This window comes from Pelmatolapia mariae, linkage group LG6 (genome assembly GCF_036321145.2).
Source record: "Pelmatolapia mariae isolate MD_Pm_ZW linkage group LG6, Pm_UMD_F_2, whole genome shotgun sequence".
Lineage (NCBI taxonomy): Eukaryota > Metazoa > Chordata > Actinopteri > Cichliformes > Cichlidae > Pelmatolapia > Pelmatolapia mariae.
Genome location: NC_086232.1, coordinates 1,623,372 through 1,648,788, shown reverse-complemented (window position 1 = coordinate 1,648,788; position 25,417 = coordinate 1,623,372). Strand labels below are relative to the sequence as shown.

At 59.3% G+C, this 25,417-nt stretch overlaps 6 pseudogenes; all 6 read left to right on the top strand.

Moving 5' to 3' along the window:
* Positions 1 to 4,287: 4,287 nt before the first annotated feature.
* LOC134629951 (5S ribosomal RNA) lies at positions 4,288 to 4,406 on the top strand (annotated as a pseudogene).
* A 1,893-nt stretch (positions 4,407 to 6,299) lies between these two features.
* LOC134630019 (5S ribosomal RNA) lies at positions 6,300 to 6,418 on the top strand (annotated as a pseudogene).
* Positions 6,419 to 11,437: 5,019 nt separating this feature from the next.
* LOC134629950 (5S ribosomal RNA) lies at positions 11,438 to 11,556 on the top strand (annotated as a pseudogene).
* A 4,881-nt stretch (positions 11,557 to 16,437) lies between these two features.
* Positions 16,438 to 16,556, top strand: LOC134629949 (5S ribosomal RNA; annotated as a pseudogene).
* A 6,014-nt stretch (positions 16,557 to 22,570) lies between these two features.
* LOC134630018 (5S ribosomal RNA) lies at positions 22,571 to 22,689 on the top strand (annotated as a pseudogene).
* Positions 22,690 to 24,582: 1,893 nt separating this feature from the next.
* On the top strand, positions 24,583 to 24,701 carry LOC134630017 (5S ribosomal RNA; annotated as a pseudogene).
* Positions 24,702 to 25,417: the final 716 nt, after the last annotated feature.

Here is a 25,417-nt window from a genome sequence, read left to right as displayed (position 1 = left end):
CAGCTACACCACACCACGGCCAGTGCATCTGGCTGAGGCCATGGACACCACCCCATGGCCTGTGGCTCTGGCTGAGGCCATTTACACCACACCAGGACCTGTGCTGCTGGCTGAGGCTTTGGACACCACCCCATGGCCTGTGGCTCTGGCTGAGGCCATTTACACCACACAGGGCCTGTGCTTCTGGCTGTGGACCTGTGCAGCCAGCTTAGGCCACCTTCACCACACCAGGGCCTGTGCTTCTGGCTGTGGACCTGTGCAGCCAGGTTAGGCCACCTACACCACACCAGGGCCTGTGGCTCTGGCTGAAGCCGTCTACATCACACCAGGTCCTGTGCTTCTGGTTGTGGACCTGTGCAGCCAGGTTAGGCCACCTACACCACGCCAGGGCCTGTGCTTCTGGCTGTGGACCTGTGCAGCCAGCTTAGGCCACCTACACCACACCAGGGTCCTGTGGCTCTGGCTGAGGCCGTCTACATCACACCAGGGCCTGTGCTACTGGCTGAGGCCATGGACACCACACCAAGACCTGTGCTGCTGGCTGAAGCTATGGACACCACACCAGGGCATTTGGCTCTGGCTGAGGCCATGAACACCACACCAGGGCCTGTGGCTCTGGCTGAGGCCAGCTACACCACACCACGGCCAGTGCATCTGGTTGAGGCCATGGACACCACACCAGGGCCTGTACTGCTGGCTGTGGACCTGTGCAGCCAGCTTAGGCCACCTACACCACACCATGGCCTGTGGCTCTGGCTGAAGCAGTCTACATCACACCAGGGCCTGTGCTACTGGCTGAGGCCATGCACACCACACAGGGCCTGTGGTGCTGACTGAGGCAACCTACACCACAACAGGGCCTGTGGCTCCTGATGAGGCCATCTACAACACACCAAGGGCCTGTGTCTCTGGCTGAGACCATCTACACCACACCAGGGCCTGTGCCTCTAGCTGAGGCCATGTACACCACACCAGGGCCTGTGCTGCTGGCTGTGGACCTGTGCAGCCAGCTTAGGCCACCTACACCACACCAGGGCCTGTGCTACTGGCTGAGGCCATGGACACCACACCAGGACCTGTGCTGCTGGCTGAGGCTATGGACACCACCCCAGAGCCTTTGGATCTGGCTGAGGCCATGTACACCACACACGGCCTGTGGCTCTGGATGAGGCCGTCTACAACACACCAAGGGCTGTACTACTGGATGAGGCCATGTTTATCACCCCAGGGCCTGTGCTGCTGGCTGAGGCCAACTACACCACACAAGGGCCTGTGTCTCTGGCTGAGATCATCTACACCACACCAGGGCCTGTGCCTCTAGCTGAGGCCATGTACACCACACCAGGGCTTGTGCTGCTGGCTGTGGACCTGTGCGGCCAGCTTAGGCCACCTACACCACACCAGGGCCTGTGCTACTGGCTGAGGCTATGGACACCACACCAGTGCCTGTGGCTCTGGCTGAGGCCATGTACACCACCCCCGAGCCTTTGATGCTGGCTGAGGTCATGAACACCACACCAGGTCCTGTGGCTCTGGCTGAGGCCATCTACATCACACCAGGGCCAGTGTTTCTGGCTGAGGCGATGGACACCACACCAGGACCTGTGCTGCTGGCTGAGGCCAACTACACCACACCAGGAGCTGTGCTGCTGGCTGAGCTATGGACACCACACCAGGGCCTGTGCTGCTTGCTGTGGGCCTGTAGCTCTGGCTTAGGCCATGAACACCACACCAAAGTCTGTGGCTCTGGCTGAGGCAATCTACAACACAACATGGCCAGTGCTTCCGGATGTGGACCTGTGCAGCCAGCTTAGGACACCTACACCACACCAAGGCCTGTGGCTCTGTCTGAGGCCGTCTACACCACACCAGGACCTGTGCTACTGGCTGAGGCCATGGACACCTCTTCAGGGCCTGTGGCTTTGTCTGAGGCCATGGACACCTCTTCAGGGCCTGTGGCTTTGTCTGAGGCCATGTACAGCACACCAGGGCCTGTGGCTCTGGATGAGTTCGTCTACAACACACCAAGGACTGTGCTGCTGGATTAGGCAATGTTCATCACACCAGGGCCTGTGCGGCTGGCTGAGGCTATGGACACCACACCAGGGCCTGTGGTGCTGGCTGAGGCCAACTACACCAAACAAGGGCCTGTGGCTCTGTCTGAGGCCATCTACACCACACCAGGGCCAGTGCTTCTGGCTGAGGCCATGGACACCACACCAGGGCCTGTGCTTCTTGCTGTGGACCTGTGCAGCCAGCTTAGGCCACCTACACCACACCAGGGCCTGTGCTTCTGGCTGTGGACCTGTGCAGCCAGGTTAGGCCACCTACACCACACCAGGGCCTGTGGCTCTGGCTGAAGCCGTCTACATCACACCAGGTCCTGTGCTTCTGGTTGTGGACCTGTGCAGCCAGGTTAGGCCACCTACACCACGCCAGGGCCTGTGCTTCTGGTTGTGGACCTGTGCAGCCAGCTTAGGCCACCTACACCACACCAGGGCCTGTGGCTCTGGCTGAGGCCGTCTACATCAAACCAGGGCCTGTGCTACTGGCTGAGGCCATGGACACCACACGAAGACCTGTGCTGCTGGCTGAAGCTATGGACACCACACCAGGGCATTTGGCTCTGGCTGAGGCCATGAACACCACACCAGGGCCTGTGGCTCTGTCTGAGGCCAGCTACACCACACCAGGGCCAGTGCTTCTGGCTGAGGCCATGGACACCACACCAGGGCCTGTGCTGCTGGCTGAGGCCATGGACACCACACCAGGACCTGTGCTGCTGGCTGAGGCCAACTACACCCCACCAGGGCATGTGGCTCTGTCTGAGGCCATCTACACCACACCAGGGCCAGTGCTTCTGGCTGAGGCCATGTACACCACACCAGGGCTTGTGCTGCTGGCTGTGGACCTGTGCAGCCAGCTTAGGCCACCTACACCACACCAGGGCCTGTGCTACTGGCTGAGGCCATTGACACCACACCAAGGCCTGTGCTGCTGGCTGAGGCTATGGACACCACACCAGTGCCTGTGGCTCTGGCTGAGGCCATGTACACCACCCCCGGGCCTTTGATGCTGGCTGAGGTCATGAACACCACACCAGGTCCTGTGGCTCTGGCTGAGGCCATCTACATCACACCAGGGCCAGTGTTTCTGGCTGAGGCGATGGACACCACACCAGGACCTGTGCTGCTGGCTGAGGCCAACTACACCACAACAGGAGCTGTGCTGCTGGCTGAGGTATGGACACCACACCAGGGCCTGTGCTGCTTGCTGTGGGCCTGTAGCTCTGGCTTAGGCCATGAACACCACACCAAGGTCTGTGGCTCTGGCTGAGGCAATCTACAACACAACAGGGCCTGTGCTTCCGGATGTGGACCTGTGCAACCAGCTTAGGACACCTACACCACACCAAGGACTGTGGCTCTGTCTGAGGCCGTCTACACCACACCAGGACCTGTGCTACTGGCTGAGGCCATGGACACCTCTTCAGGGCCTGTGGCTTTGTCTGAGGCCATGGACACCTCTTCAGGGCCTGTGGCTTTGTCTGAGGCCATGTACACCACACCAGGGCCTGTGGCTCTGGATGAGTTCGTCTACAACACACCAAGGACTGTGCTGCTGGATGAGGCAATGTTCATCACACCAGGGCCTGTGCGGCTGGCTGAGGCTATGGACACCACACCAGGGCCTGTGGTGCTGGCCGAGGCCAACTACACCAAACAAGGGCCTGTGGCTCTGTCTGAGGCCATCTACACCACACCAGGGCCAGTGCTTCTGGCTGAGGCCATGGACACCACACCAGGGCCTGTGCTGCTGGCTGAGGCCATGGACACCACACCAGGACCTGTGCTGCTGGCTGAGGCCAACTACACCCCACCAGGGCATGTGGCTCTGTCTGAGGCCATCTACACCACACCAGGGCCAGTGCTTCTGGCTGAGGCCATGGACACCACAACAGGGCCTGTGCTGTTGGCTGAGGCTATGGACACCACACCAGTGCCTGTGGCTCTGGCTGAGGCCATGTACACCACCCCCGGGCCTTTGATGCTGGCTGAGGCCAACTACACCACACCAGGTCCTGTGGCTCTGGCTGAGGCCATTTACACCACACCAGGGCCTGTGTTGCTGATCAAAGGCTAAAATGAGTCCTTTGGTTAGGGTATTAGGCAAGCATGCAGTTACCATTAACACTGTAGTTAAATTGGAGGCTTGTGTTCTTAACTGCGAGTATTGGCCACCTCACTACTTGATACCATAAATTGACGCTTTGTGCTGACGCCAGCAGCTTACGGCCATACCGCCTTGCTAAAGCCTGATCTCGTCTGATCTCGGAAGCTATGCAAGGTTGGGCTTGGTTAGTACTTGGATGGGAGACTGCCTGGGAATACCAGGTGCTGTAAGAATTTGCTTTTCATGTCACTGAGCTGATTTTGATCCAGAGAAGGAGGGTGTTGGTGTCCATTAATGAGGCCACATTAACGACATTCCTTTTGGCTGTTTTCAGCAATGTCTTGTGCTGCCGGGTGAGGCCATCCGCACCACACCGAGGCCTATTCTGCTAACATAGGTCATCTAAATTACACCAGGGCCTGTGGCCTGCGCTGACGCCGTCTACATTACACCAGGGCCTGTGCTTCTGGCTGAGACCATGGACACCACACCAGGACCTGTGCTGCTGGCTGAGGCTTTGGACACCACCCCATGGCCTGTGGCTCTGGCTGAGGCCATTTACACCACACACGGCCTGTGGCTCTGGATGAGGCCGTCTACAACACACCAAGGGCTGTACTACTGGATGAGGCCATGTTTATCACCCCAGGGCCTGTGCTGCTGGCTGAGGCCAACTACACCACACAAGGGCCTTTGTCTCTGGCTGAGATCATCTACACCACACCAGGGCCTGTGCCTCTAGCTGAGGCCATGTACACCACACCAGGGCTTGTGCTGCTGGCTGTGGACATGTGCAGCCAGCTTAGGCCACCTACACCACACCAGGGCTTGTGCTACTGGCTGAGTCCAGGGACACCACACCAAGGCCTGTGCTGCTGGCTGAGGCTAGGGACACCACACCAGTGCCTGTGGCTCTGGCTGAGGCCATTTACACCACCCCCGGGCCTTTGATGCTGGCTGAGGTCATGAACACCACACCAGGTCCTGTGGCTCTGGCTGAGGCCATCTACATCACACCAGGGCCAGTGTTTCTGGCTGAGGCGATGGACACCACACCAGGACCTGTGCTGCTGGCTGAGGCCAACTACACCACAACAGGAGCTGTGCTGCTGGCTGAGCTATGGACACCACACCAGGTCCTGTGCTGCTTGCTGTGGGCCTGTAGCTCTGGCTTAGGCCATGAACACCACACCAAGGTCTGTGGCTCTGGCTGAGGCAATCTACAACACAACAGGGCCTGTGCTTCCGGATGTGGACCTGTGCAGCCAGCTTAGGCCACCTACACCACACCAAGGCCTGTGGCTCTGTCTGAGGCCGTCTACACCACACCAGGACCTGTGCTACTGGCTGAGGCCATGGACACCTCTTCAGGGCCTGTGGCTTTGTCTGAGGCCATGTACACCACACCAGGGCCTGTGGCTCTGGATGAGGTCGTCTACAACACACCAAGGACTGTGCTGCTGGATGAGGCAATGTTCATCACACCAGGGCCTGTGCGGCTGGCTGAGGCTATGGACACCACACCAGGGCCTGTGGTGCTGGCTGAGGCCAACTACACCAAACAAGGGCCTGTGGCTCTGTCTGAGGCCATCTACACCACACCAGGGCCAGTGCTTCTGGCTGAGGCCATGGACACCACACCAGGGCCTGTGCTGCTGGCTGAGGCCATGGACACCACACCAGGACCTGTGCTGCTGGCTGAGGCCAACTACACCCCACCAGGGCATGTGGCTCTGTCTGAGGCCATCTACACCACACCAGGGCCAGTGCTTCTGGCTGAGGCCATGGACACCACAACAGGGCCTGTGCTGTTGGCTGAGGCTATGGACACCACACCAGTGCCTGTGGCTCTGGCTGAGGCCATGTACACCACCCCCGGGCCTTTGATGCTGGCTGAGGCCAACTACACCACACCAGGTCCTGTGGCTCTGGCTGAGGCCATTTACACCACACCAGGGCCTGTGTTGCTGATCAAAGGCTAAAATGAGTCCTTTGGTTAGGGTATTAGGCAAGCATGCAGTTACCATTAACACTGTAGTTAAATTGGAGGCTTGTGTTCGTAACTGCGAGTATTGGCCACCTCACTACTTGATACCATAAATTGACGCTTTGTGCTGACGCCAGCAGCTTACGGCCATACCGCCTTGCCAAAGCCTGATCTCGTCTGATCTCGGAAGCTATGCAAGGTTGGGCTTGGTTAGTACTTGGATGGGAGACTGCCTGGGAATACCAGGTGCTGTAAGAATTTGCTTTTCATGTCACTGAGCTGATTTTGATCCAGAGAAGGAGGGTGTTGGTGTCCATTAATGAGGCCACATTAACGACATTCCTTTTGGCTGTTTTCAGCAATGTCTTGTGCTGCCGGGTGAGGCCATCCGCACCACACCGAAGCCTATTCTGCTAACATAGGTCATCTAAATTACACCAGGGCCTGTGGCCTGCGCTGACGCCGTCTACATTACACCAGGGCCTGTGCTTCTGGCTGAGACCATGGACACCACACCAGGACCTGTGCTGCTGGCTGAGGCTTTGGACACCACCCCAGGGCCTGTGGCTCTGGCTGAGGCCATTTACACCACACAGGGCCTGTGCTTCTGGCTGTGGACCTGTGCAGCCAGCTTAGGCCACCTACACCACACCAGGGCCTGTGGCTCTGGCTGAAGCCGTCTACATCACACCAGGTCCTGTGCTTCTGGTTGTGGACCTGTGCAGCCAGGTTAGGCCACCTACACCACGCCAGGGCCTGTGCTTCTGGTTGTGGACCTGTGCAGCCAGCTTAGGCCACCTACACCACACCAGGGCCTGTGGCTCTGGCTGAGGCCGTCTACATCACACCAGGGCCTGTGCTACTGGCTGAGGCCATGGACACCACACCAAGACCTGTGCTGCTGGCTGAAGCTATGGACACCACACCAGGGCATTTGGCTCTGGCTGAGGCCATGAACACCACACCAGGGCCTGTGGCTCTGGCTGAGGCCAGCTACACCACACCACGGCCAGTGCATCTGGCTGAGGCCATGGACACCACCCCATGGCCTGTGGCTCTGGCTGAGGCCATTTACACCACACCAGGACCTGTGCTGCTGGCTGAGGCTTTGGACACCACCCCATGGCCTGTGGCTCTGGCTGAGGCCATTTACACCACACAGGGCCTGTGCTTCTGGCTGTGGACCTGTGCAGCCAGCTTAGGCCACCTTCACCACACCAGGGCCTGTGCTTCTGGCTGTGGACCTGTGCAGCCAGGTTAGGCCACCTACACCACACCAGGGCCTGTGGCTCTGGCTGAAGCCGTCTACATCACACCAGGTCCTGTGCTTCTGGTTGTGGACCTGTGCAGCCAGGTTAGGCCACCTACACCACGCCAGGGCCTGTGCTTCTGGCTGTGGACCTGTGCAGCCAGCTTAGGCCACCTACACCACACCAGGGTCCTGTGGCTCTGGCTGAGGCCGTCTACATCACACCAGGGCCTGTGCTACTGGCTGAGGCCATGGACACCACACCAAGACCTGTGCTGCTGGCTGAAGCTATGGACACCACACCAGGGCATTTGGCTCTGGCTGAGGCCATGAACACCACACCAGGGCCTGTGGCTCTGGCTGAGGCCAGCTACACCACACCACGGCCAGTGCATCTGGTTGAGGCCATGGACACCACACCAGGGCCTGTACTGCTGGCTGTGGACCTGTGCAGCCAGCTTAGGCCACCTACACCACACCATGGCCTGTGGCTCTGGCTGAAGCAGTCTACATCACACCAGGGCCTGTGCTACTGGCTGAGGCCATGCACACCACACAGGGCCTGTGGTGCTGACTGAGGCAACCTACACCACAACAGGGCCTGTGGCTCCTGATGAGGCCATCTACAACACACCAAGGGCCTGTGTCTCTGGCTGAGACCATCTACACCACACCAGGGCCTGTGCCTCTAGCTGAGGCCATGTACACCACACCAGGGCCTGTGCTGCTGGCTGTGGACCTGTGCAGCCAGCTTAGGCCACCTACACCACACCAGGGCCTGTGCTACTGGCTGAGGCCATGGACACCACACCAGGACCTGTGCTGCTGGCTGAGGCTATGGACACCACCCCAGAGCCTTTGGATCTGGCTGAGGCCATGTACACCACACACGGCCTGTGGCTCTGGATGAGGCCGTCTACAACACACCAAGGGCTGTACTACTGGATGAGGCCATGTTTATCACCCCAGGGCCTGTGCTGCTGGCTGAGGCCAACTACACCACACAAGGGCCTGTGTCTCTGGCTGAGATCATCTACACCACACCAGGGCCTGTGCCTCTAGCTGAGGCCATGTACACCACACCAGGGCTTGTGCTGCTGGCTGTGGACCTGTGCGGCCAGCTTAGGCCACCTACACCACACCAGGGCCTGTGCTACTGGCTGAGGCTATGGACACCACACCAGTGCCTGTGGCTCTGGCTGAGGCCATGTACACCACCCCCGAGCCTTTGATGCTGGCTGAGGTCATGAACACCACACCAGGTCCTGTGGCTCTGGCTGAGGCCATCTACATCACACCAGGGCCAGTGTTTCTGGCTGAGGCGATGGACACCACACCAGGACCTGTGCTGCTGGCTGAGGCCAACTACACCACACCAGGAGCTGTGCTGCTGGCTGAGCTATGGACACCACACCAGGGCCTGTGCTGCTTGCTGTGGGCCTGTAGCTCTGGCTTAGGCCATGAACACCACACCAAAGTCTGTGGCTCTGGCTGAGGCAATCTACAACACAACATGGCCAGTGCTTCCGGATGTGGACCTGTGCAGCCAGCTTAGGACACCTACACCACACCAAGGCCTGTGGCTCTGTCTGAGGCCGTCTACACCACACCAGGACCTGTGCTACTGGCTGAGGCCATGGACACCTCTTCAGGGCCTGTGGCTTTGTCTGAGGCCATGGACACCTCTTCAGGGCCTGTGGCTTTGTCTGAGGCCATGTACAGCACACCAGGGCCTGTGGCTCTGGATGAGTTCGTCTACAACACACCAAGGACTGTGCTGCTGGATTAGGCAATGTTCATCACACCAGGGCCTGTGCGGCTGGCTGAGGCTATGGACACCACACCAGGGCCTGTGGTGCTGGCTGAGGCCAACTACACCAAACAAGGGCCTGTGGCTCTGTCTGAGGCCATCTACACCACACCAGGGCCAGTGCTTCTGGCTGAGGCCATGGACACCACACCAGGGCCTGTGCTTCTTGCTGTGGACCTGTGCAGCCAGCTTAGGCCACCTACACCACACCAGGGCCTGTGCTTCTGGCTGTGGACCTGTGCAGCCAGGTTAGGCCACCTACACCACACCAGGGCCTGTGGCTCTGGCTGAAGCCGTCTACATCACACCAGGTCCTGTGCTTCTGGTTGTGGACCTGTGCAGCCAGGTTAGGCCACCTACACCACGCCAGGGCCTGTGCTTCTGGTTGTGGACCTGTGCAGCCAGCTTAGGCCACCTACACCACACCAGGGCCTGTGGCTCTGGCTGAGGCCGTCTACATCAAACCAGGGCCTGTGCTACTGGCTGAGGCCATGGACACCACACGAAGACCTGTGCTGCTGGCTGAAGCTATGGACACCACACCAGGGCATTTGGCTCTGGCTGAGGCCATGAACACCACACCAGGGCCTGTGGCTCTGTCTGAGGCCAGCTACACCACACCAGGGCCAGTGCTTCTGGCTGAGGCCATGGACACCACACCAGGGCCTGTGCTGCTGGCTGAGGCCATGGACACCACACCAGGACCTGTGCTGCTGGCTGAGGCCAACTACACCCCACCAGGGCATGTGGCTCTGTCTGAGGCCATCTACACCACACCAGGGCCAGTGCTTCTGGCTGAGGCCATGTACACCACACCAGGGCTTGTGCTGCTGGCTGTGGACCTGTGCAGCCAGCTTAGGCCACCTACACCACACCAGGGCCTGTGCTACTGGCTGAGGCCATTGACACCACACCAAGGCCTGTGCTGCTGGCTGAGGCTATGGACACCACACCAGTGCCTGTGGCTCTGGCTGAGGCCATGTACACCACCCCCGGGCCTTTGATGCTGGCTGAGGTCATGAACACCACACCAGGTCCTGTGGCTCTGGCTGAGGCCATCTACATCACACCAGGGCCAGTGTTTCTGGCTGAGGCGATGGACACCACACCAGGACCTGTGCTGCTGGCTGAGGCCAACTACACCACAACAGGAGCTGTGCTGCTGGCTGAGGTATGGACACCACACCAGGGCCTGTGCTGCTTGCTGTGGGCCTGTAGCTCTGGCTTAGGCCATGAACACCACACCAAGGTCTGTGGCTCTGGCTGAGGCAATCTACAACACAACAGGGCCTGTGCTTCCGGATGTGGACCTGTGCAACCAGCTTAGGACACCTACACCACACCAAGGACTGTGGCTCTGTCTGAGGCCGTCTACACCACACCAGGACCTGTGCTACTGGCTGAGGCCATGGACACCTCTTCAGGGCCTGTGGCTTTGTCTGAGGCCATGGACACCTCTTCAGGGCCTGTGGCTTTGTCTGAGGCCATGTACACCACACCAGGGCCTGTGGCTCTGGATGAGTTCGTCTACAACACACCAAGGACTGTGCTGCTGGATGAGGCAATGTTCATCACACCAGGGCCTGTGCGGCTGGCTGAGGCTATGGACACCACACCAGGGCCTGTGGTGCTGGCCGAGGCCAACTACACCAAACAAGGGCCTGTGGCTCTGTCTGAGGCCATCTACACCACACCAGGGCCAGTGCTTCTGGCTGAGGCCATGGACACCACACCAGGGCCTGTGCTGCTGGCTGAGGCCATGGACACCACACCAGGACCTGTGCTGCTGGCTGAGGCCAACTACACCCCACCAGGGCATGTGGCTCTGTCTGAGGCCATCTACACCACACCAGGGCCAGTGCTTCTGGCTGAGGCCATGGACACCACAACAGGGCCTGTGCTGTTGGCTGAGGCTATGGACACCACACCAGTGCCTGTGGCTCTGGCTGAGGCCATGTACACCACCCCCGGGCCTTTGATGCTGGCTGAGGCCAACTACACCACACCAGGTCCTGTGGCTCTGGCTGAGGCCATTTACACCACACCAGGGCCTGTGTTGCTGATCAAAGGCTAAAATGAGTCCTTTGGTTAGGGTATTAGGCAAGCATGCAGTTACCATTAACACTGTAGTTAAATTGGAGGCTTGTGTTCTTAACTGCGAGTATTGGCCACCTCACTACTTGATACCATAAATTGACGCTTTGTGCTGACGCCAGCAGCTTACGGCCATACCGCCTTGCTAAAGCCTGATCTCGTCTGATCTCGGAAGCTATGCAAGGTTGGGCTTGGTTAGTACTTGGATGGGAGACTGCCTGGGAATACCAGGTGCTGTAAGAATTTGCTTTTCATGTCACTGAGCTGATTTTGATCCAGAGAAGGAGGGTGTTGGTGTCCATTAATGAGGCCACATTAACGACATTCCTTTTGGCTGTTTTCAGCAATGTCTTGTGCTGCCGGGTGAGGCCATCCGCACCACACCGAGGCCTATTCTGCTAACATAGGTCATCTAAATTACACCAGGGCCTGTGGCCTGCGCTGACGCCGTCTACATTACACCAGGGCCTGTGCTTCTGGCTGAGACCATGGACACCACACCAGGACCTGTGCTGCTGGCTGAGGCTTTGGACACCACCCCAGGGCCTGTGGCTCTGGCTGAGGCCATTTACACCACACAGGGCCTGTGCTTCTGGCTGTGGACCTGTGCAGCCAGCTTAGGCCACCTTCACCACACCAGGGCCTGTGCTTCTGGCTGTGGACCTCTGCAGCCAGGTTAGGCCACCTACACCACACCAGGGCCTGTAGCTCTGGCTGAAGCCGTCTACATCACACCAGGTCCTGTGCTTCTGGTTGTGGACCTGTGCAGCCAGCTTAGGCCACCTACACCACGCCAGGGCCTGTGCTTCTGGCTGTGGACCTGTGCAGCCAGCTTAGGCCACCTACACCACACCAGGGCCTGTGGCTCTGGCTGAGGCCGTCTACATCACACCAGGGCCTGTGCTACTGGCTGAGGCCATGGACACCACACAAAGACCTGTGCTGCTGGCTGAAGCTATGGACACCACACCAGGGCATTTGGCTCTGGCTGAGGCCATGAACACCACACCAGGGCCTGTGGCTCTGGCTGAGGCCAGCTACACCACACCACGGCCAGTGCATCTGGCTGAGGCTATGGACACCACACCAGGGCCTGTAGTGCTGGCTGTGGACCTGTGCAGCCAGCTTAGGCCACCTACACCACACCATGGCCTGTGGCTCTGGCTGAAGCAGTCTACATCACACCAGGGCCTGTGCTACTGGCTGAGACCATGCACACCACAAAGGGCCTGTGGTGCTGACTGAGGCAACCTACACCACAACAGGGCCTGTGGCTCCTGATGAGGCCATCTACAACACACCAAGGGCCTGTGTCTCTGGCTGAGACCATCTACACCACACCAGGGCCTGTGCCTCTAGCTGAGGCCATGTACACCACACCAGGGCCTGTGCTGCTGGCTGTGGACCTGTGCAGCCAGCTTAGGCCACCTACACCACACCAGGGCCTGTGCTACTGGCTGAGGCCATGGACACCACACCAGGACCTGTGCTGCTGGCTGAGGCTATGGACACCACCCCAGAGCCTTTGGATCTGGCTGAGGCCATGTACACCACACACGGCCTGTGGCTCTGGATGAGGCCGTCTACAACACACCAAGGGCTGTACTACTGGATGAGGCCATGTTTATCACCCCAGGGCCTGTGCTGCTGGCTGAGGCCAACTACACCACACAAGGGCCTGTGTCTCTGGCTGAGATCATCTACACCACACCAGGGCCTGTGCCTCTAGCTGAGGCCATGTACACCACACCAGGGCTTGTGCTGCTGGCTGTGGACCTGTGCGGCCAGCTTAGGCCACCTACACCACACCAGGGCCTGTGCTACTGGCTGAGGCTATGGACACCACACCAGTGCCTGTGGCTCTGGCTGAGGCCATGTACACCACCCTCGGGCCTTTGATGCTGGCTGAGGTCATGAACACCACACCAGGTCCTGTGGCTCTGGCTGAGGCCATCTACATCACACCAGGGCCAGTGTTTCTGGCTGAGGCGATGGACACCACACCAGGACCTGTGCTGCTGGCTGAGGCCAACTACACCACACCAGGAGCTGTGCTGCTGGCTGAGCTATGGACACCACACCAGGGCCTGTGCTGCTTGCTGTGGGCCTGTAGCTCTGGCTTAGGCCATGAACACCACACCAAGGTCTGTGGCTCTGGCTGAGGCAATCTACAACACAACATGGCCAGTGCTTCCGGATGTGGACCTGTGCAGCCAGCTTAGGACACCTACACCACACCAAGGCCTGTGGCTCTGTCTGAGGCCGTCTACACCACACCAGGACCTGTGCTACTGGCTGAGGCCATGGACACCTCTTCAGGGCCTGTGGCTTTGTCTGAGGCCATGGACACCTCTTCAGGGCCTGTGGCTTTGTCTGAGGCCATGTACAGCACACCAGGGCCTGTGGCTCTGGATGAGTTCGTCTACAACACACCAAGGACTGTGCTGCTGGATGAGGCAATGTTCATCACACCAGGGCCTGTGCGGCTGGCTGAGGCTATGGACACCACACCAGGGCCTGTGGTGCTGGCTGAGGCCAACTACACCAAACAAGGGCCTGTGGCTCTGTCTGAGGCCATCTACACCACACCAGGGCCAGTGCTTCTGGCTGAGGCCATGGACACCACACCAGGGCCTGTGCTTCTGGCTGTGGACCTGTGCAGCCAGCTTAGGCCACCTACACCACACCAGGGCCTGTGCTTCTGGCTGTGGACCTGTGCAGCCAGGTTAGGCCACCTACACCACACCAGGGCCTGTGGCTCTGGCTGAAGCCGTCTACATCACACCAGGTCCTGTGCTTCTGGTTGTGGACCTGTGCAGCCAGGTTAGGCCACCTACACCACGCCAGGGCCTGTGCTTCTGGCTGTGGACCTGTGCAGCCAGCTTAGGCCACCTACACCACACCAGGGCCTGTGGCTCTGGCTGAGGCCGTCTACATCACACCAGGGCCTGTGCTACTGGCTGAGGCCATGGACACCACACGAAGACCTGTGCTGCTGGCTGAAGCTATGGACACCACACCAGGGCATTTGGCTCTGGCTGAGGCCATGAACACCACACCAGGGCCTGTGGCTCTGGCTGAGGCCAGCTACACCACACCACGGCCAGTGCATCTGGCTGAGGCCATGGACACCACACCAGGGCCTGTACTGCTGGCTGTGGACCTGTGCAGCCAGCTTAGGCCACCTACACCACACCATGGCCTGTGGCTCTGGCTGAAGCAGTCTACATCACACCAGGGCCTGTGCTACTGGCTGAGGCCATGCACACCACACAGGGCCTGTGCTGCTGACTGAGGCAACCTACACCACAACAGGGCCTGTGGCTCCTGATGAGGCCATCTACAACACACCAAGGGCCTGTGCCTCTAGCTGAGGCCATGTACACCACACCAGGGCCTGTGCTGCTGGCTGTGGACCTGTGCAGCCAGCTTAGGCCACCTACACCACACCAGGGCCTGTGCTACTGGCTGAGGCCATGGACACCACACCAGGACCTGTGCTGCTGGCTGAGGCTATGGACACCACCCCAGAGCCTTTGGATCTGGCTGAGGCCATGTATACCACACACGGCCTGTGGCTCTGGATGAGGCCGTCTACAACACACCAAGGGCTGTACTACTGGATGAGGCCATGTTTATCACCCCAGGGCCTGTGCTGCTGGCTGAGGCCAACTACACCACACAAGGGCCTTTGTCTCTGGCTGAGATCATCTACACCACACCAGGGCCTGTGCCTCTAGCTGAGGCCATGTACACCACACCAGGGCTTGTGCTGCTGGCTGTGGACATGTGCAGCCAGCTTAGGCCACCTACACCACACCAGGGCCTGTGCTACTGGCTGAGGCCAGGGACACCACACCAAGGCCTGTGCTGCTGGCTGAGGCTAGGGACACCACACCAGTGCCTGTGGCTCTGGCTGAGGCCATTTACACCACCCCCGGGCCTTTGATGCTGGCTGAGGTCATGAACACCACACCAGGTCCTGTGGCTCTGGCTGAGGCCATCTACATCACACCAGGGCCAGTGTTTCTGGCTGAGGCGATGGACACCACACCAGGACCTGTGCTGCTGGCTGAGGCCAACTACACCACAACAGGAGCTGTGCTGCTGGCTGAGCTATGGACACCACACCAGGGCCTGTGCTGCTTGCTGTGGGCCTGTAGCTCTGGCTTAGGCCATGAACACCACACCAAGGTCTGTGGCTCTGGCTGAGGCAATCTACAACACAACAGGGCCTGTGCTTCCGGATGTGGACCTGTGCAGCCAGCTTAGGCCACCTACACCACACCAAGGCCTGTGGCTCTGTCTGAGGCCGTCTACACCACACCAGGACCTGTGCTACTGGCTGAGGCCATGGACACCTCTTCAGGGCCTGTGGCTTTGTCTGAGGCCATGTACACCACACCAGGGCCTGTGGCTCTGGATGAGGTCGTCTACAACACACCAAGGACTGTGCTGCTGGATGAGGCAATGTTCATCACACCAGGGCCTGTGCGGCTGGCTGAGGCTATGGACACCACACCAGGGCCTGTGGTGCTGGCTGAGGCCAACTACACCAAACAAGGGCCTGTGGCTCTGTCTGAGGCCATCTACACCACACCAGGGCCAGTGCTTCTGGCTGAGGCCATGGACACCACACCAGGGCCTGTGCTGCTGGCTGAGGCCATGGACACCACACCAGGACCTGTGCTGCTGGCTGAGGCCAACTACACCCCACCAGGGCATGTGGCTCTGTCTGAGGCCATCTACACCACACCAGGGCCAGTGCTTCTGGCTGAGGCCATGGACACCACAACAGGGCCTGTGCTGTTGGCTGAGGCTATGGACACCACACCAGTGCCTGTGGCTCTGGCTGAGGCCATGTACACCACCCCCGGGCCTTTGATGCTGGCTGAGGCCAACTACACCACACCAGGTCCTGTGGCTCTGGCTGAGGCCATTTACACCACACCAGGGCCTGTGTTGCTGATCAAAGGCTAAAATGAGTCCTTTGGTTAGGGTATTAGGCAAGCATGCAGTTACCATTAACACTGTAGTTAAATTGGAGGCTTGTGTTCGTAACTGCGAGTATTGGCCACCTCACTACTTGATACCATAAATTGACGCTTTGTGCTGACGCCAGCAGCTTACGGCCATACCGCCTTGCTAAAGCCTGATCTCGTCTGATCTCGGAAGCTATGCAAGGTTGGGCTTGGTTAGTACTTGGATGGGAGACTGCCTGGGAATACCAGGTGCTGTAAGAATTTGCTTTTCATGTCACTGAGCTGATTTTGATCCAGAGAAGGAGGGTGTTGGTGTCCATTAATGAGGCCACATTAACGACATTCCTTTTGGCTGTTTTCAGCAATGTCTTGTGCTGCCGGGTGAGGCCATCCGCACCACACCGAGGCCTATTCTGCTAACATAGGTCATCTAAATTACACCAGGGCCTGTGGCCTGCGCTGACGCCGTCTACATTACACCAGGGCCTGTGCTTCTGGCTGAGACCATGGACACCACACCAGGACCTGTGCTGCTGGCTGAGGCTTTGGACACCACCCCAGGGCCTGTGGCTCTGGCTGAGGCCATTTACACCACACAGGGCCTGTGCTTCTGGCTGTGGACCTGTGCAGCCAGCTTAGGCCACCTTCACCACACCAGGGCCTGTGCTTCTGGCTGTGGACCTCTGCAGCCAGGTTAGGCCACCTACACCACACCAGGGCCTGTAGCTCTGGCTGAAGCCGTCTACATCACACCAGGTCCTGTGCTTCTGGTTGTGGACCTGTGCAGCCAGCTTAGGCCACCTACACCACGCCAGGGCCTGTGCTTCTGGCTGTGGACCTGTGCAGCCAGCTTAGGCCACCTACACCACACCAGGGCCTGTGGCTCTGGCTGAGGCCGTCTACATCACACCAGGGCCTGTGCTACTGGCTGAGGCCATGGACACCACACCAAGACCTGTGCTGCTGGCTGAAGCTATGGACACCACACCAGGGCATTTGGCTCTGGCTGAGGCCATGAACACCACACCAGGGCCTGTGGCTCTGGCTGAGGCCAGCTACACCACACCACGGCCAGTGCATCTGGCTGAGGCTATGGACACCACACCAGGGCCTGTAGTGCTGGCTGTGGACCTGTGCAGCCAGCTTAGGCCACCTACACCACACCATGGCCTGTGGCTCTGGCTGAAGCAGTCTACATCACACCAGGGCCTGTGCTACTGGCTGAGACCATGCACACCACAAAGGGCCTGTGGTGCTGACTGAGGCAACCTACACCACAACAGGGCCTGTGGCTCCTGATGAGGCCATCTACAACACACCAAGGGCCTGTGTCTCTGGCTGAGACCATCTACACCACACCAGGGCCTGTGCCTCTAGCTGAGGCCATGTACACCACACCAGGGCCTGTGCTGCTGGCTGTGGACCTGTGCAGCCAGCTTAGGCCACCTACACCACACCAGGGCCTGTGCTACTGGCTGAGGCCATGGACACCACACCAGGACCTGTGCTGCTGGCTGAGGCTATGGACACCACCCCAGAGCCTTTGGATCTGGCTGAGGCCATGTACACCACACACGGCCTGTGGCTCTGGATGAGGCCGTCTACAACACACCAAGGGCTGTACTACTGGATGAGGCCATGTTTATCACCCCAGGGCCTGTGCTGCTGGCTGAGGCCAACTACACCACACAAGGGCCTGTGTCTCTGGCTGAGATCATCTACACCACACCAGGGCCTGTGCCTCTAGCTGAGGCCATGTACACCACACCAGGGCTTGTGCTGCTGGCTGTGGACCTGTGCGGCCAGCTTAGGCCACCTACACCACACCAGGGCCTGTGCTACTGGCTGAGGCTATGGACACCACACCAGTGCCTGTGGCTCTGGCTGAGGCCATGTACACCACCCCCGGGCCTTTGATGCTGGCTGAGGTCATGAACACCACACCAGGTCCTGTGGCTCTGGCTGAGGCCATCTACATCACACCAGGGCCAGTGTTTCTGGCTGAGGCGATGGACACCACACCAGGACCTGTGCTGCTGGCTGAGGCCAACTACACCACACCAGGAGCTGTGCTGCTGGCTGAGCTATGGACACCACACCAGGGCCTGTGCTGCTTGCTGTGGGCCTGTAGCTCTGGCTTAGGCCATGAACACCACACCAAGGTCTGTGGCTCTGGCTGAGGCAATCTACAACACAACATGGCCAGTGCTTCCGGATGTGGACCTGTGCAGCCAGCTTAGGACACCTACACCACACCAAGGCCTGTGGCTCTGTCTGAGGCCGTCTACACCACACCAGGACCTGTGCTACTGGCTGAGGCCATGGACACCTCTTCAGGGCCTGTGGCTTTGTCTGAGGCCATGGACACCTCTTCAGGGCCTGTGGCTTTGTCTGAGGCCATGTACAGCACACCAGGGCCTGTGGCTCTGGATGAGTTCGTCTACAACACACCAAGGACTGTGCTGCTGGATGAGGCAATGTTCATCACACCAGGGCCTGTGCGGCTGGCTGAGGCTATGGACACCACACCAGGGCCTGTGGTGCTGGCTGAGGCCAACTACACCAAACAAGGGCCTGTGGCTCTGTCTGAGGCCATCTACACCACACCAGGGCCAGTGCTTCTGGCTGAGGCCATGGACACCACACCAGGGCCTGTGCTTCTGGCTGTGGACCTGTGCAGCCAGCTTAGGCCACCTACACCACACCAGGGCCTGTGCTTCTGGCTGTGGACCTGTGCAGCCAGGTTAGGCCACCTACACCACACCAGGGCCTGTGGCTCTGGCTGAAGCCGTCTACATCACACCAGGTCCTGTGCTTCTGGTTGTGGACCTGTGCAGCCAGGTTAGGCCACCTACACCACGCCAGGGCCTGTGCTTCTGGCTGTGGACCTGTGCAGCCAGCTTAGGCCACCTACACCACACCAGGGCCTGTGGCTCTGGCTGAGGCCGTCTACATCACACCAGGGCCTGTGCTACTGGCTGAGGCCATGGACACCACACCAAGACCTGTGCTGCTGGCTGAAGCTATGGACACCACACCAGGGCATTTGGCTCTGGCTGAGGCCATGAACACCACACCAGGGCCTGTGGCTCTGGCTGAGGCCAGCTACACCACACCACGGCCAGTGCATCTGGCTGAGGCCATGGACACCACACCAGGGCCTGTACTGCTGGCTGTGGACCTGTGCAGCCAGCTTAGGCCACCTACACCACACCATGGCCTGTGGCTCTGGCTGAAGCAGTCTACATCACACCAGGGCCTGTGCTACTGGCTGAGGCCATGCACACCACACAGGGCCTGTGCTGCTGACTGAGGCAACCTACACCACAACAGGGCCTGTGGCTCCTGATGAGGCCATCTACAACACACCAAGGGCCTGTGCCTCTAGCTGAGGCCATGTACACCACACCAGGGCCTGTGCTGCTGGCTGTGGACCTGTGCAGCCAGCTTAGGCCACCTACACCACACCAGGGCCTGTGCTACTGGCTGAGGCCATGGACACCACACCAGGACCTGTGCTGCTGGCTGAGGCTATGGACACCACCCCAGAGCCTTTGGATCTGGCTGAGGCCATGTATACCACACACGGCCTGTGGCTCTGGATGAGGCCGTCTACAACACACCAAGTGCTGTACTACTGGATGAGGCCATGTTTATCACCCCAGGGCCTGTGCTGCTGGCTGAGGCCAACTACACCAAACAAGGGCCTGTGGCTCTGTCTGAGGCCATCTACACCACACCAGGGCCAGTGCTTCTGGCTGAGGCCATGGACACCACACCAGGGCCTGTGCTTCTGGCTGTGGACCTGTGCAGCCAGCTTAGGCCACCTTCACCACACCAGGGCCTGTGCTTCTGGCTGTGGACCTGTGCAGCCAGGTTAGGCCACCTACACCACACCAGGGCCTGTGGCTCTGGCTGAAGCCGTCTACATCACACCAGGTCCTATGCTTCTGGTTGTGGACCTGTGCAGCCAGGTTAGGCCACCTACACCACGCCAGGGCCTGTGCTTCTGGCTGTGGACCTGTGCAGCCAGCTTAGGCCACCTACACCACACCAGGGCCTGTGGCTCTGGCTGAGGCCGTCTACATCACACCAGGGCCTGTGCTACTGGCTGAGGCCATGGACACCACACCAAGACCTGTGCTGCTGGCTGAAGCTATGGACACCACACCAGGGCATTTGGCTCTGGCTGAGGCCATGAACACCACACCAGGGCCTGTGGCTCTGGCTGAGGCCAGCTACACCACACCACGGCCAGTGCATCTGGCTGAGGCCATGGACACCACACCAGGGCCTGTACTGCTGGCTGTGGACCTGTGCAGCCAGCTTAGGCCACCTACACCACACCATGGCCTGTGGCTCTGGCTGAAGCAGTCTACATCACACCAGGGCCTGTGCTACTGGCTGAGGCCATGCACACCACACAGGGCCTGTGCTGCTGACTGAGGCAACCTACACCACAACAGGGCCTGTGGCTCCTGATGAGGCCATCTACAACACACCAAGGGCCTGTGCCTCTAGCTGAGGCCATGTACACCACACCAGGGCCTGTGCTGCTGGCTGTGGACCTGTGCAGCCAGCTTAGGCCACCTACACCACACCAGGGCCTGTGCTACTGGCTGAGGCCATGGACACCACACCAGGACCTGTGCTGCTGGCTGAGGCTATGGACACCACCCCAGAGCCTTTGGATCTGGCTGAGGCCATGTATACCACACACGGCCTGTGGCTCTGGATGAGGCCGTCTACAACACACCAAGGGCTGTACTACTGGATGAGGCCATGTTTATCACCCCAGGGCCTGTGCTGCTGGCTGAGGCCAACTACACCACACAAGGGCCTTTGTCTCTGGCTGAGATCATCTACACCACACCAGGGCCTGTGCCTCTAGCTGAGGCCATGTACACCACACCAGGGCTTGTGCTGCTGGCTGTGGACATGTGCAGCCAGCTTAGGCCACCTACACCACACCAGGGCTTGTGCTACTGGCTGAGGCCAGGGACACCACACCAAGGCCTGTGCTGCTGGCTGAGGCTAGGGACACCACACCAGTGCCTGTGGCTCTGGCTGAGGCCATTTACACCACCCCCGGGCCTTTGATGCTGGCTGAGGTCATGAACACCACACCAGGTCCTGTGGCTCTGGCTGAGGCCATCTACATCACACCAGGGCCAGTGTTTCTGGCTGAGGCGATGGACACCACACCAGGACCTGTGCTGCTGGCTGAGGCCAACTACACCACAACAGGAGCTGTGCTGCTGGCTGAGCTATGGACACCACACCAGGGCCTGTGCTGCTTGCTGTGGGCCTGTAGCTCTGGCTTAGGCCATGAACACCACACCAAGGTCTGTGGCTCTGGCTGAGGCAATCTACAACACAACAGGGCCTGTGCTTCCGGATGTGGACCTGTGCAGCCAGCTTAGGCCACCTACACCACACCAAGGCCTGTGGCTCTGTCTGAGGCCGTCTACACAACACCAGGACCTGTGCTACTGGCTGAGGCCATGGACACCTCTTCAGGGCCTGTGGCTTTGTCTGAGGCCATGTACACCACACCAGGGCCTGTGGCTCTGGATGAGGTCGTCTACAACACACCAAGGACTGTGCTGCTGGATGAGGCAATGTTCATCACACCAGGGCCTGTGCGGCTGGCTGAGGCTATGGACACCACACCAGGGCCTGTGGTGCTGGCTGAGGCCAACTACACCAAACAAGGGCCTGTGGCTTTGTCTGAGGCCATCTACACCACACCAGGGCCAGTGCTTCTGGCTGAGGCCATGGACACCACACCAGGGCCTGTGCTGCTGGCTGAGGCCATGGACACCACACCAGGACCTGTGCTGCTGGCTGAGGCCAACTACACCCCACCAGGGCATGTGGCTCTGTCTGAGGCCATCTACACCACACCAGGGCCAGTGCTTCTGGCTGAGGCCATGGACACCACAACAGGGCCTGTGCTGTTGGCTGAGGCTATGGACACCACACCAGTGCCTGTGGCTCTGGCTGAGGCCATGTACACCACCCCCGGGCCTTTGATGCTGGCTGAGGCCAACTACACCACACCAGGTCCTGTGGCTCTGGCTGAGGCCATTTACACCACACCAGGGCCTGTGTTGCTGATCAAAGGCTAAAATGAGTCCTTTGGTTAGGGTATTAGGCAAGCATGCAGTTACCATTAACACTGTAGTTAAATTGGAGGCTTGTGTTCGTAACTGCGAGTATTGGCCACCTCACTACTTGATACCATAAATTGACGCTTTGTGCTGACGCCAGCAGCTTACGGCCATACCGCCTTGCCAAAGCCTGATCTCGTCTGATCTCGGAAGCTATGCAAGGTTGGGCTTGGTTAGTACTTGGATGGGAGACTGCCTGGGAATACCAGGTGCTGTAAGAATTTGCTTTTCATGTCACTGAGCTGATTTTGATCCAGAGAAGGAGGGTGTTGGTGTCCATTAATGAGGCCACATTAACGACATTCCTTTTGGCTGTTTTCAGCAATGTCTTGTGCTGCCGGGTGAGGCCATCCGCACCACACCGAGGCCTATTCTGCTAACATAGGTCATCTAAATTACACCAGGGCCTGTGGCCTGCGCTGACGCCGTCTACATTACACCAGGGCCTGTGCTTCTGGCTGAGACCATGGACACCACACCAGGACCTGTGCTGCTGGCTGAGGCTTTGGACACCACCCCATGGCCTGTGGCTCTGGCTGAGGCCATTTACACCACACACGGCCTGTGGCTCTGGATGAGGCCGTCTACAACACACCAAGGGCTGTACTACTGGATGAGGCCATGTTTATCACCCCAGGGCCTGTGCTGCTGGCTGAGGCCAACTACACCACACAAGGGCCTTTGTCTCTGGCTGAGATCATCTACACCACACCAGGGCCTGTGCCTCTAGCTGAGGCCATGTACACCACACCAGGGCTTGTGCTGCTGGCTGTGGACATGTGCAGCCAGCTTAGGCCACCTACACCACACCAGGGCTTGTGCTACTGGCTGAGTCCAGGGACACCACACCAAGGCCTGTGCTGCTGGCTGAGGCTAGGGACACCACACCAGTGCCTGTGGCTCTGGCTGAGGCCATTTACACCACCCCCGGGCCTTTGATGCTGGCTGAGGTCATGAACACCACACCAGGTCCTGTGGCTCTGGCTGAGGCCATCTACATCACACCAGGGCCAGTGTTTCTGGCTGAGGCGATGGACACCACACCAGGACCTGTGCTGCTGGCTGAGGCCAACTACACCACAACAGGAGCTGTGCTGCTGGCTGAGCTATGGACACCACACCAGGTCCTGTGCTGCTTGCTGTGGGCCTGTAGCTCTGGCTTAGGCCATGAACACCACACCAAGGTCTGTGGCTCTGGCTGAGGCAATCTACAACACAACAGGGCCTGTGCTTCCGGATGTGGACCTGTGCAGCCAGCTTAGGCCACCTACACCACACCAAGGCCTGTGGCTCTGTCTGAGGCCGTCTACACCACACCAGGACCTGTGCTACTGGCTGAGGCCATGGACACCTCTTCAGGGCCTGTGGCTTTGTCTGAGGCCATGTACACCACACCAGGGCCTGTGGCTCTGGATGAGGTCGTCTACAACACACCAAGGACTGTGCTGCTGGATGAGGCAATGTTCATCACACCAGGGCCTGTGCGGCTGGCTGAGGCTATGGACACCACACCAGGGCCTGTGGTGCTGGCTGAGGCCAACTACACCAAACAAGGGCCTGTGGCTCTGTCTGAGGCCATCTACACCACACCAGGGCCAGTGCTTCTGGCTGAGGCCATGGACACCACACCAGGGCCTGTGCTGCTGGCTGAGGCCATGGACACCACACCAGGACCTGTGCTGCTGGCTGAGGCCAACTACACCCCACCAGGGCATGTGGCTCTGTCTGAGGCCATCTACACCACACCAGGGCCAGTGCTTCTGGCTGAGGCCATGGACACCACAACAGGGCCTGTGCTGTTGGCTGAGGCTATGGACACCACACCAGTGCCTGTGGCTCTGGCTGAGGCCATGTACACCACCCCCGGGCCTTTGATGCTGGCTGAGGCCAACTACACCACACCAGGTCCTGTGGCTCTGGCTGAGGCCATTTACACCACACCAGGGCCTGTGTTGCTGATCAAAGGCTAAAATGAGTCCTTTGGTTAGGGTATTAGGCAAGCATGCAGTTACCATTAACACTGTAGTTAAATTGGAGGCTTGTGTTCGTAACTGCGAGTATTGGCCACCTCACTACTTGATACCATAAATTGACGCTTTGTGCTGACGCCAGCAGCTTACGGCCATACCGCCTTGCCAAAGCCTGATCTCGTCTGATCTCGGAAGCTATGCAAGGTTGGGCTTGGTTAGTACTTGGATGGGAGACTGCCTGGGAATACCAGGTGCTGTAAGAATTTGCTTTTCATGTCACTGAGCTGATTTTGATCCAGAGAAGGAGGGTGTTGGTGTCCATTAATGAGGCCACATTAACGACATTCCTTTTGGCTGTTTTCAGCAATGTCTTGTGCTGCCGGGTGAGGCCATCCGCACCACACCGAAGCCTATTCTGCTAACATAGGTCATCTAAATTACACCAGGGCCTGTGGCCTGCGCTGACGCCGTCTACATTACACCAGGGCCTGTGCTTCTGGCTGAGACCATGGACACCACACCAGGACCTGTGCTGCTGGCTGAGGCTTTGGACACCACCCCAGGGCCTGTGGCTCTGGCTGAGGCCATTTACACCACACAGGGCCTGTGCTTCTGGCTGTGGACCTGTGCAGCCAGCTTAGGCCACCTACACCACACCAGGGCCTGTGGCTCTGGCTGAAGCCGTCTACATCACACCAGGTCCTGTGCTTCTGGTTGTGGACCTGTGCAGCCAGGTTAGGCCACCTACACCACGCCAGGGCCTGTGCTTCTGGTTGTGGACCTGTGCAGCCAGCTTAGGCCACCTACACCACACCAGGGCCTGTGGCTCTGGCTGAGGCCGTCTACATCACACCAGGGCCTGTGCTACTGGCTGAGGCCATGGACACCACACCAAGACCTGTGCTGCTGGCTGAAGCTATGGACACCACACCAGGGCATTTGGCTCTGGCTGAGGCCATGAACACCACACCAGGGCCTG